The following is a 12,568-nucleotide window of genomic DNA, read 5'->3' as shown; positions in this document are numbered from 1 at the left end:
GAATCCGTTTACAGATTTCTACGTGGTGGATTTAATCATAATGGTATCATAATATAGGTATATTTTATTGAATATTTTGAAGGGTGGTGTCAAAATACATGTCAAAGGTTTAGTAATAACATGCCACTTATTCTAGCTCAGGAAATGGAGACAAATTGTTTTTTTTTTTTCTATCAAGTACTATATACCTGGGCAGGGAAATTATTTAGAAGGCAGCACTACAAATATTTGGCTATTTACTTGTTTTTGGAGGGGAGTTCAGCAGAGAGGGAGTAGTAGAAATTCCTAACAACTCTCCCTTGCTCCCCATCTTCCTCCAAGAAGTAGGGTGAGGGGGTAGCTGAGGATCTCCAGGGAGTTCTCGCCTGGCCTCCCTACACAAAGCTCTGGGCTGATTCCCTAGCCCTATGATAAAAACAACACACAGAAACAAGTGCTTGTTTTCCAAGTATCTAGAGGATGCTTAGCACAAAAGCCTTCAAGCTTAAAAACAGCAAAAACTAGGAGAAAACGAGGGAGGGGTGATTTCGAAAAGACATGTACTTATTACCTGACTGATGAAACAGTAAACCCCTCTGTACATCACTTTCACAATGAAACTTAAACAGCAAACAAAAGAAACAAAACAACCTCCCCCTAAGAAACTATAAAAGACCCGATTTACAAAAATGTAGAGCTTCTACATAGATGTCTAAGGAGAACATAATTTAAGAGGTTAATGGGAAACAAGAAAGTTGGACAATGAATCTTATAATATCTGATCATGGAAATAGCTCATTTGTCTACTTGTCTGGCTAAGAATGTATGAAATCCTGATAGACAGGCGGGAGACTCAGAGGAATGCTCAGGAAGCAGCAGCAAATAACCAGTAACATTACAACTCTCCATAGTCATAAACTCTCTACCAAATTAGCTCAGACTTAAACAAAATCACTATTGCAATGTGTGTGTGTGTGTGTGTGTGTGTGTGTGTGTGTGTAACAGATACTTGCCACGGGAATGCATTAGCCTTTGGGAACATCTCAAGGATACACACACACATTCATTCCTGTTAATTAGATAATCCTATTTCTGAACCATGTGTGAAAACTTAGGCCATACTTTTGCTTCTAGGCTAGTTTCTCATGAAACTGTTCCATGACCACTTGTTCAGAAAGGCCCATCCTAAGGCCTATGGCCTGATATTTTGTTTGTTTTTTTATTTTTGTTTGTTTGTGGGTCATGGGGCTTGAACTCTGGGCCTGGGTGCAGTCTCTGAGCTATTCAGCTCAAGGCTACCGCCCTACCCCTTGAGCCACTTCCCCTTTTCCAATGGTTCATTGGAGATAAGATTCTCATGGTCTCTAGTGCCCAGGATGGTTTTGCACCGCCATCCTCACATCTCTGCCTCCTGAGTAGCTAGGATAACAGTCATGAGCCACCAGGCCTGGCCGCCTGTAGGTAAGCCAGAGGCAGCTGCCTCTTGGATAGTGTTTCTCTCTTCTCTCTTTCTCATATATATTTGGATTGAATTCAGGGCTTCTCAAACACTCTCCCACAGGAACTCCTTCCAGGACTAGCTTTGGGGAAATGTAAATATTTGCTATGTATGGCAAAATCTTAGCAGTCGTCTTTATGGCTGGTGGAGTGAATGCACTGTCCACGGGAGAGCAGACTACCCAAGCTGTTCACGATGCTGTCCAGGGGTCAGATGGAAGGGTCTGGACTAAAGAATGTGATGTAGCCTGAGCCTGGTATAGTATACCTTCTCCAAAAGGTGGGCGCTCTCTTGACTGATCCTACTACCAGGAGCTGCCACTGGGCAGCATCCATTTTATTTATTGTGAATAAATGTATTTCCCACTCCTGTTTTCTCTTCTCCTGTTTTTCTTCAGCGTTCCGTTCTGCTGTGTTATGTTGTACTCACGCTGATCCTCTTAACCCCTTACTAACGTTTCCTTTCCCCTCTTCCCTCCTGCTCACCACCGCTGGACAGTGTTCCTTTCATATCCATCTCCCACTATGATCATGTTGCCCGTTCTAATGCTCCACCTGCCCTCCTGTAACCTGCTAGCCTGCCATTTCTGTAAGAGGAAGACAGAAATCTCGATTAATTCTCACAAACCATGTGCTCAACTAAGCAAATGCACAATACACACAGTTTCTGAATAAACAAGTAATGATGTGCTGAGTCCCCGTAGCTCATGCCCATAACCTTAGCTATTCAGGAGGCTGAGAGCTCAGGCAGGAAAGTGTGTGACACTCTATCTCTGATTAACCACCAAATAGCCTGAAGTAGGTCTGTGACTCAAAATGGTAGTGCACTAGCCTTGAGCAAAAACCTCAGGGACTTCTTGGTGGCGTGGATTCTCAGAACATGCCTTTTTAAATATTCGGATTCACTGACACCTAGTATAGACCCTGGCACACAGGCACTCCATAAATCTCAGTGGAGTTTTGCTGCATTGGGCTCTTATAGAAGATGAATGATTACTTTCTCCATAAAAATAGACAGAGCATAACACTCAGAAAATAACTAAAGGGAAGGGCGTTTGGGATAAACGCTTGTATGTTTGCAATTATTTCCAGCAGCTCTTGATTACTCAGAGAAAAAGAAAACCCTCAGCGGCTGGGGGTGACTCCATACACACAAACAAAGATCTTAGGAAATATGCAAATTAGACAGCAGGGCACAGCCTTTCCAGGCTGCTTTCCTGTGGAGACTTCCTAGGGTGGCCAGAAGCAGGGAATGGCCACTGCCTGGTGAGACTCAGAACCAATGTGCAAACTAGCTGTGTGATTCAAGAAATAGACCTCAGCACTGGCTCAGCATCCCCTTAGGTCAGTGCTCTACCATTTTGAGTCACAGCCCTATTTCAGGCTATTCGGTGGTTAATCAGAGATAGTGTCACACACTTTCCTGCCTGGCTGCCATCCTCAGCTCTCAGCCTCCTCAACAGCTAAGATTATAGGCATGAGCCATGAGGACTCAGCACGTCATTTCTTATTTATTCAGAAACCCTGTGTATTGTGCATTTGCTTAGTTGAGCACGTGGGTTGTGATGCGAAGATCTTAAGCCTTTCTAGTTATTCCTCAATCCATTCCTTTGCTCATCTTTTCCACATAGAACCACTTTGGCCTTAGACTGGTTGGAGTCAGTACTAACAAGCAAACACCAAGTCACGTCTGAACATATTCAGGTGCTTGCTACTGGTGACAAATCACTGGTCGTCATCCAACCCCTAAGTAAAACTTCACTATATAACCATGCAAACTGCGAGCAACAAGCATGACAACATACTCTTTCTAAAAAAACACCACACATGTACTAGGCAATGTGTGGCTCTGAAGGGTTATTTTCTAGGAATACAGTTCCCTGAAAAGTAAAAGAAAATACATAAATAAAATAAAATAATTAAGAACAGGATTCATTGTTTTATTTTAATTTCCTTTATTGTGCTATTTAAAAACTTAAAAGTGCCCTTAGAAATGAGGACTGAGTTACTGACTGAAGTATTTTTGTTACGAGGAGAAGCATTTTGAAGGTTATGTTGTGATGGGGCAAGCTGTGTAAGAAAAAGTGCAAGGCCAGGCATTGGCAAGCCCACACCTGTAATCCTAGTTACTCAGGAGGCTGAGATCTGAGGATCACTGGTTTACAGCGAGGCAAGGAAGGAAAGTCCATGACCTTTATCTCTAATTAAGCAGATAAACAACAACCACAATTACAACAAAAACCAAAAATATAAAAAACTCCCTGAAGTAGAGTTATGGCTCAAGTGGTAGAGGGCTAGCTTTGAGTGAGAAAAAGCTCAGGGATAGTGCTTAGGCCTTGAGTTCAAGCCCTACAATGGGCACCAAAAAAAACCATACATGATCACAATGCCTGATATTTTTACTTCATATATCATTTTCCTGTGATTTTGTACTTTTATCTTTTTTATTTAAAAAAAAGTCCCCATGAAGCATTAATTGCCTGATTACTAGCAATTCGATCTGTAAAACAGTGATCTATAGTTTAGGAAATGATATTTTAAAAGCTGAGAACTTCGGGCTGGGAGTTTGGCCTAGTGTAGAATGCTTGCCTAGCATACACAAAGACCAGGGGTTTGATTCCTCAGTACCACATACACAGAAAAGTTGGAAATGGTGCTGTTGCTCAAGTGGTAAAGTGCTAGCCTTGAGGAAAGCCTGAGTATAGTACCAGGCCCCAAGTTCAAACCCCAGGACTGGCAAAAACAAAAACAATAACAAACAAACAAACAATATCCTGAGAACTTCAAAAGCACTTAGCTGGAGAATGACATAGAATAAGCGGACACACAGCTTTTTCATGGAGAAAAGGCCTGACTTGTATGGTTGACCCTTCTAGTTATTCCTCAATCCATTCCTTTCCTCATCTTTTCCACACAGAACCATTTTGGCCTTGTTCATCAGCTGAAAACACCATTCTTCGGGCTCACTTTCCACAAGTTGTGGTCATGTAATTAACTTCTGGCCAATGAGACTGTGTGGAAAAATATGGGCAATATTTAGATAGAATCATTATGAGAAAAGGCTAATTCTTTGTCCCTCACTAGCTGGCTGGAATGTTAGCCTGATGGCTGGAGCTCGGGCAGCCACTTTAGAGTATGATAGAAGTATACCAAAGCTGGAGATTGTGCAGAAGTCACACCAGTTCTGGAATGCACGCCTGCTTTACATGAGAGAAAAAAGTTCTATCTTAATTACTGTAAGAACTAAAAACATAATTTAACTTGTTTTAGATGACATGTGCCAGGAAGCTTTGGTTACATATTAGGCCACTCACCAATAATTTTCCTTTCTTTTTCCATACTGAGTATTCCTTCCTATCCCAGTTTCAATGTTTCAGGTACTGCACCAACAGTAACAGATGACAGGCTCTTTTTGTGAGTGAGTGTGCTCGTACTAGGATTAGAACTCAATGCCTCATACTTTCAGTTGTTCCTACTCTGCCATGTGATCCACATTCTAGTGCCTGTGATGTCTTGATCAGAAAATACCCTATTCACATGACACTATCTCCAAAAGACCTTTTCCTTGGGTGTTCCCTGTACCCTGCCTGACCCTTTGCATATGTACTCTGCTTTCTTCCCATCACTTGGCAGTTGGTAAACATGACCTTCCTGCAGTCCCCTCACCCAGAAGTGCAGTGGGGTGTTGTAGAATGAAACTGGGGCCTAGAAGTAGGGTGTAATAGCCACTTAGGGCAAAGAGTCCCAGGAGCAGCTTGCATTCTGCTATGCTGGGGGTACAGGCAGGATTTCCCTTCCCTGCTTGCTTTTTGACTTTGCTCCCACTGTGGTATCTATTTTCTGTAGTAGGAAATGTTGCTCAGGCTATAAAAATGAATGCTGGTTCTTTTCGTTGTGGGTGTTGGAATTTGAACTCAGGTTCTTATCCTGTCAGGCAAGTACTCTACTACTTGATCCATGCCTCTCAGCCTTTGTGTTTTAGTTATTTTGCCAATAGGATGCTATGTATTTTGCCTGGATTAGCTTCGGACTGTAATCCTCCAAGTAGGCCTTCCATGCTCCTTGCATCACTAGTTAGTGGAAGCTATGCTCTCACGCTTGGCTTGTCTGTTCTGATGGCTCATGCTTAGTGCCCTAGGTTAGCTTCCAGCCACACTCCGCTCAATCTGTTTCTTGAGTAGCTGGGATTCCAGGTGTGTGCCTCGACAGGCAGCATCAGGCTGGTTCTTGTAATAATCCTAAGGAGAGCAGTAACTTTTAAGGAGAGCAGTAACTTTACAGTGTGTACAAATGTCCCGAATCACAATTACCTTCTCATATTCAGGTCCTACTTTTCTTCTTGGCACTTCTAGACACACTTCTCTTCATGACAGAAGCACAGATGTAGCAGCTGGCCAGCTGTCTTAGGGACAATCTCACTGTCAGGGGCACAAGGACTGACCTACAGTCTGTGTTACTGGATAGCCTGTGTTACTGGATATCGCTGGCTCACTGCTGAACATCTGGCAGTTTAGAGGAGCTTTTCTCAGAGTTCTTAATGCAGTAATCTTGGATAACACTCAGCCTTCTCAGACCACCACCCTACCCCGCCATCAAATGCTGATCTCTGACCCATGAAGTTTTAGATGTTATCTAGGTAGTTCAAAGCTGATAGGTGAGCAAGGATGCCATTAACCAGGAAATTCCTCCTAGAAAGGAGATTTATTATGTTGGATAAAAGAGGGAGCAGCATAATTTAGGAAAATCTTTTCAGCACTGAAGTTTCCTACTGGGGTGACACAAAAAGGGTCCCACAAAAATTTTTATTGTTTTTCAGACGGACTTTACAAACCTCAATCAAGAGATCTGCAATTCTGTAAAACACATGCTCATTCCTTAACTTCAATTTCCTTCAGTAGTTTTATAGATCCCTCAGGCCAGGGGAGCAAGAACAGACGGTGCTCCAGAGGCCTTCACAGTATGTGTCGGCCCTGCTGTAATAAATTTCCATGTTTTTGCTGATATGGAGCTTCTGGTATTAATCCTGATAGGAAATGATCCTTGATGCAGCTTGTTTGCTTATTTTTTTTAATCTGGTTTACTAATCATATTGGCTAACAGATTTTCTTCTGGAATCTTAAAAAAAAAAATGGACCTACTATTGTCATTTAGGACAAGCCAGCAAAAGCAGGCCAGCCTGTGTTTATATAACATAGCACTTTTCCCCAGGGCTTACTGTGCCCCATAAATTGTTGTGAGTGGGGTGAAAAAATACAAGTCAGGTCCAGGAAAAAAAAAAGTTCTCCTAAATCACAACCATATTTGTGAGAGGCAAGGAGGACAAACACACATGCCAAGTGGCAGTGAAGCTGGGCGCCCTGTTTTCCCTTTATTTTTCTTTCCTAAATCTTCTCCCCCCACCTCAATTACCCAATGTCATAATCATTCTTCCTGTATCCCATGATGCCATATATTGTTCCTTATAGTGATTTGTGGTGCAGAGTTCCTGGCTCATCACTATCATCTGGATTAGTCAGGGCACAGGTGAGGAATCACTGTAATGGAAACATAGTACAGATTCTATAGGGGAACATGTTGGCACCAACACCCAGGCTCATCCTAGACCAGAGTTCTTATAACTCCATGCTGCACATGCACTGAGATACTTGGTGAGTGGGGTGAGAACTCATTCTTTTGGGCAACTCTAGGCACCAAGAATGAGCTGAAGTAATAAGAGAAGAACCTACAGGAGAGAAGAAGAGGAAGGTCCACCCGTGATAAAGGCAGCCAAAGGCAGCTGAAAATGGAAATACTTTTGTGCAGATAACAGACTGATTGCTTCACCTACTGGATGGAGGAAATAGCGCTTTGACCCAGGGCTGGTACCAACCCAACAGTCGACCTTTCAGGTTGCTAAGGTTGGGAGAAAAACCATCATGGAAGGGAAAGAGAAGGTGTGAGAATAAATATAAAAGGAACAGACACCAGTGTGTATGGTAAGAGGGGCTTGAGAAAGTGATTTGATTGACCTTGAGAAAGTGATTTAACCACTCTGTGACAAACCCAAATGTTGTACTATTCAGTGCTGTAGTGAAGATTAAATGACAGAACACATGAAAACGGCTTCTAAGAGTACACGGGGCACTATTGTAACTCAGCTATTCACTCTCTGATGATGTAGGGTGCCTAGTTTTTCTATTTTACTAATTTCCTTCCTTCCTTCTTCTCCCCCCCCCCCCCGCCTCTCTTTCTTTCTCTTTTTTTTTTTGGTGTCAGTCCTGGGGGTTGAACTCAGAGCCTGGATGATGTCCCTGAGCTGTTCTGGCTCAGGTCTAGGACTACAACACCTGAACCACAGCACCACTTCCTATTTTTCTGGTAGTCTGCTGGAGATAAGAGTCTCATAGATTTTCCTGCCCAGACTGATTTTGAATCTTGATCCTCAGACCTCAACCTCCTAAATGGCTAGGATTATGAGTGTCAGTGATCAATTCCTGGTTAAAATCTGGGGACTTTTAAAGCGATGGGAGCATTTTTATATTTGGCTATCCTACGGAAACTATTTAGAATCCCGGGAAGCAGAGGAACAGTTGAAATGAATGCAGAAGGATGAAAGGCAAGAGTACCCACAGGGGTAAGAAGCAGCCAAGAGAGAAGGAATTGAATTCTGCATGATTTTAGAGGGAATAAGATTTAAAGAGAAAGGTTCTAGATTGAATTTTCTGGGACAGTAGCTCTATGGATTTAATTAAAACAGGGCACATTTGGCATCAGATATGGTGCTTGGGAAACACTGTAGGTATTTAGTAAGTGTTGGTTCCCTTCCCTCTCCTCTGTATAGGCAAGGATTTTTTTTTTCCAGCTTGTTCTGAGAAATGGCTCCATCTTCAAAGATGAACTAAGAAGACAAATGGATGGCCGGGAGTTTGGCCTAGTGGTAGAGTGCTTGCCTAGCATGCATGAAGACCCAGGTTTGATTCCTGGAAAAAGCTGAAAGTGGTGTTGTGGCTCAAGTGGTAGAGCTCTAGCCTTGAGAAAGCCCGAAGACAGTGTTCAGACCCAAATTCAAGGCCCAGGACTGGTAAAATAAAAAGAAAGAAAATAAATTGAAAATGTTGAAGTAAAAAATGTCTGATGTACCTAATAAATTTGTATTGTGCTGAATTTGGAGTGATGCCGTGACCTGTACCTGCCACTGCCTGGCTTGTATAATTTGCACCCTCAGATCCTGTTAACTAGAGCAAGTGTTAGCACCATTTTTCACACTTAAGGGCTCCAAGGAGAAGCCACAAGAGGGGCACCCCTGAGAATTAGAAGACCAGCTTGGTAGTGTGGAAAGGAAAACGTGTGGCCTCAGTGTGCCCTAGGTGGCCAGGGGGCAGTGAGTTGAAGGAGACAGGAGAAAGATGGACTTAGCAACAATCTGCTCCTCTGTAACCTCTACCTTGTGGCTAGTCTGCCCACAACAAAGCAAGTAAGCACCATTTAGACTTGGCAGCCACAGGTCTCACTCCAGGACACCCAGAGCCCAAGCCTGTCAGGTCAGATCTCAGCAAATGAGAACAGAAATGAAGAGACAGCTTCAGAATACCACTGTGGCATTCAAAGAAGACCACAGTGGCATCCATGGCTTGAAAGAGCCAGGCCTGAGCCCAAAATGCAACAGCCAGCTGATTTGTGACAAGGGTGCCAAAGATCTTCATTGGGGAAAAGACAGCTTCTTTAACAAATGGTGCTGGAAAAATGGGATATCTACATGCAGAATGCTGAAAGTAGATCTGTTTTTCACCCTGTACTAAAATCAATCTCAAGTGGATCTGAGGCCTCCATGTAAGACAGAAAACTTTGAAATGACTACAAGAAAACTTAGAAAAAAACACCGGAATTTATATGCATAGGCAGTCATTTCCAGAGTGTGTACACATACACATTTCTGTGCTAATAAGATATGTACAATACAGCATTATTTAGTCAGAAAGAAGAATGACATTTACATCATTTTCAGGGTAACGGATGGAAATGGAGATCATTACATTAAGCAAGGTCATCTAGATTCTGAAGGAAAGAGGTAGTCGTTTTGTCCTACGCAGAAGATATACACCGATAGAAACATACATCTGCACATACAAAAGGTGACTGGAAGTGTAGGACTGTTTGCGGAGGCAAAGACAAGAGAAGACAGAGGAAAAGAGGATTGTTAATATCCAAATTCCATGAGAGTGGCCTAAGGAGACTCTCTGGAAGCAATAGCAGGGAGATGGGGAAAGAGAGAACAACTGAGGGTGTTCTGCCTAAAGTGCAATGTATGCATGTGTGAAATAGCATGGCCAATGCTTTTATATAATTAAATATACATTAGCAGAAAAAAGTAAGGAGAGAAAGACACACGTGGAGGAGGCAGCACCTTGGGTTAAACAGATGGGAGACTTCCTCCTCTGCAAACCTTCCACATCATGTGAGCAGGGCTCTTCTGAATAACTCACCTCAGAGAAACTGCTCCATTTCCTTTCTGGCATCAAACTGTGAAGGCAAAATCCTCCCTGCCACTTCCTGTTAGTAGGAGATCAGGTCTAACTTCCGTGCAAGAATGTATGGCTAAGAAAACCAGGCGAATAAAAGGGCCTTATTTGAAAGATGGTTATCCTGACTGGGCCCAGTGGCAAACCCCTGGAACCCTCATTACTTGGGAGGTACAGGTGGGAGGATTGGGAGTAGCCTGGGCGACACAGGAAGACCTTGTCTCAAACAAAACCAAACATCACAAATAAAAAACAATGTAATAATGCGGGGTGCCAATGGCTCACACCTGTAATCTAGAAATCTGAGAGCTGAGTTCTGAAAATCAAGGTTCAAAGCCAGCCTGGACAAAGAAATCTAAAAGATTCTTACCTCGAATCAGCTAGCAAAAATCAAGAAATAGAGGTATGGCTCTAGCGGTAGAATGCCAGTTCTGAACAACAACAAAAAGCTGAATGAGGTAGGTACTGGAGGGTCACACCTGTAATCCTAGCTACTCAGGAGGCTGAGATCAGAGGATCATGGTTTGAAGCCAGTCCAGGCAGGAAAGTTCATGAGATTCATTTCTAACAAAATACTCAAAAACAGCCAGGAATGGTGCTGTGACTCAAGTGGTACAGTATTACCTTGAGTACAAAGAGACTCAGGGACAGCAGTGAGGACCTGAGTTCAGGCCCCAGGATTGGTGTGTAAGCACATGCTCGTGCACGTGCATGTGTGCACGTGCACGCGCGCGCGCACACACACACACACACACACACACACACACGAACCAAATAAGAACACGACACCGTGGGGTTCAAGTCTCAGTACTGTCACAACCAAACAACATATGAAAATACCCAAATCAATAAAACAACAGTCTATTATATATACACACATACACACATATATGCACACATGGTGATGGAAACAGTTACACACATATGAATAATGAATTATGAATCATAATTTTAAGATCAGAAAAAGTGCAAGTCTAAAGATATTCAACTTCATCCTGAAACTATATGGATTGTAATGTAAATAATGACTCTATAAGAATGATGCTAAAAATTGAGTATACTTACATAGAATCAAGAAATAATAAATAAAATATGATCTATTTTTTAGAATTAGAGTGGCATTAATTTGAAGTTGCTGTTATGCTCCCTTAGACACACACACACACATACACACGCATACACACACACACACACACACACACACACACACACACCAGTGTAAAAGGCTTTATAAGCACTAAAATACCACATTAATTTTAAGTTTTTTTTTCTTTGAATTCCTTAAAATAGCATGACATTTTGGAAAAGCTGGTAAAGCCTGCGGCTGAGTTAATTCATCCTTTATATTTTAGATGAAGTACCTACTATTTAAACACTTTATTCCAAGCTGCAGTATATTAAAACAATAAGAACCGGATCCTTGCTAGCACTCTCCATTGTCCATGGAGTGAACACAAGTGTGACAGAGTACTGACATTCATTTCACTGTGAATTAAACACAGCATCAACGCATGTCCCATGAGACGATATTAAGTTCTGCATTTGGGTAACACTGGGAATTCTGTAGGCCAGGGTAGAACTATATTTGGCTGGCAACAAGCCAATCCAACTTCACACTTGTTCTAGAAGTAGGTGGTCAAAAGCTCAACCCTTGTCATCAAATCTAGTGATCACAGTTGCTTAAACTATATAGATCCCCAAATCTTTTGTTTCACTCACTTAGAAGATAAACATGACAAATGATAAAAAAAAAATCAGGCAAAGACTTATGTGGAAAAGATACTAGGTTAGAATCAACCTTGAGTAGAAGCAGGTTCAGTCAGAGCACATCAAAGAGAAACAGAGAGAGCTGGATTTCCCATGTGGTATTAGCAAGATATACACAAACTTCTATACATATGTACATATAGGCAACCTTTTTCTTTTTCTTCAGAAAAAATGGACTAAGAAATTGAGGCAATGAGGAAATGTATTCACAACTTTCTCTCTGTTCCCTTCAAAAATACAAGTCGTAAATTTTCAAGACTTTGTAGTACATGTTTCAAAAGATGCCTTTCCATTTGGAGGAAGGAAACACATGCTTCTCAATGCATCTGGTTTTGCTGTAATAGTATAGAATGCCTCTCTCTAATAAATTTAACCACAAAAAAATTAAAATGTGTCTGCATTCTGCTAATTTATAAAATGCAGGATGCTGTCAGATAAAATTTCATGAAAATGATCTATAAACCAGACTGTCAAAAGTGAAAGGTACTCAAGCAGTACTTAGGGGCAAGAAATACATAGAAAACCACTGGAAATCATTCATGTGACTGCGGTAAAACAATGCACTGCAACGGGGCTCACATTACCTTGATTTGCAAGTTACTGTGAGGTCACAGGAAATCCTGAAATGTTTTCCACATTTTCTTTTATACATTTTATGTCAAATTTCCTGCAATTGAAATCATAAACCCTCCTACTGCTGGCCTCTCTTCTGAAGGAAGGAGATCTTTTGACACTGCCCCCATGAACACCTAATAACTCAATTCCTATCCCTGCAACAAGAAACTAAAAGACAGAATTGAAAATGGACCATGATAAGGCTGAAATGT

At 41.9% G+C, this 12,568-nt stretch overlaps 1 protein-coding gene across 4 annotated transcripts in view; it reads right to left on the bottom strand.

The window, feature by feature from the left end:
• The window catches only part of Atp8a1 (ATPase phospholipid transporting 8A1), a 209,185-nt gene that overhangs the window by 17,413 nt on the left and 179,204 nt on the right, over nt 1-12,568 (bottom strand). The gene's annotated exons all lie outside the window — the stretch shown is intronic.

Source organism: Megascapheus bottae, chromosome 13 (genome assembly GCF_031878675.1).
Source record: "Megascapheus bottae isolate mThoBot1 chromosome 13, mThoBot2.hap1, whole genome shotgun sequence".
NCBI lineage: Eukaryota > Metazoa > Chordata > Mammalia > Rodentia > Geomyidae > Megascapheus > Megascapheus bottae.
Note: the sequence above shows the minus strand (reverse complement) of the source record. Positions and strands in the feature narration are given on the sequence as shown.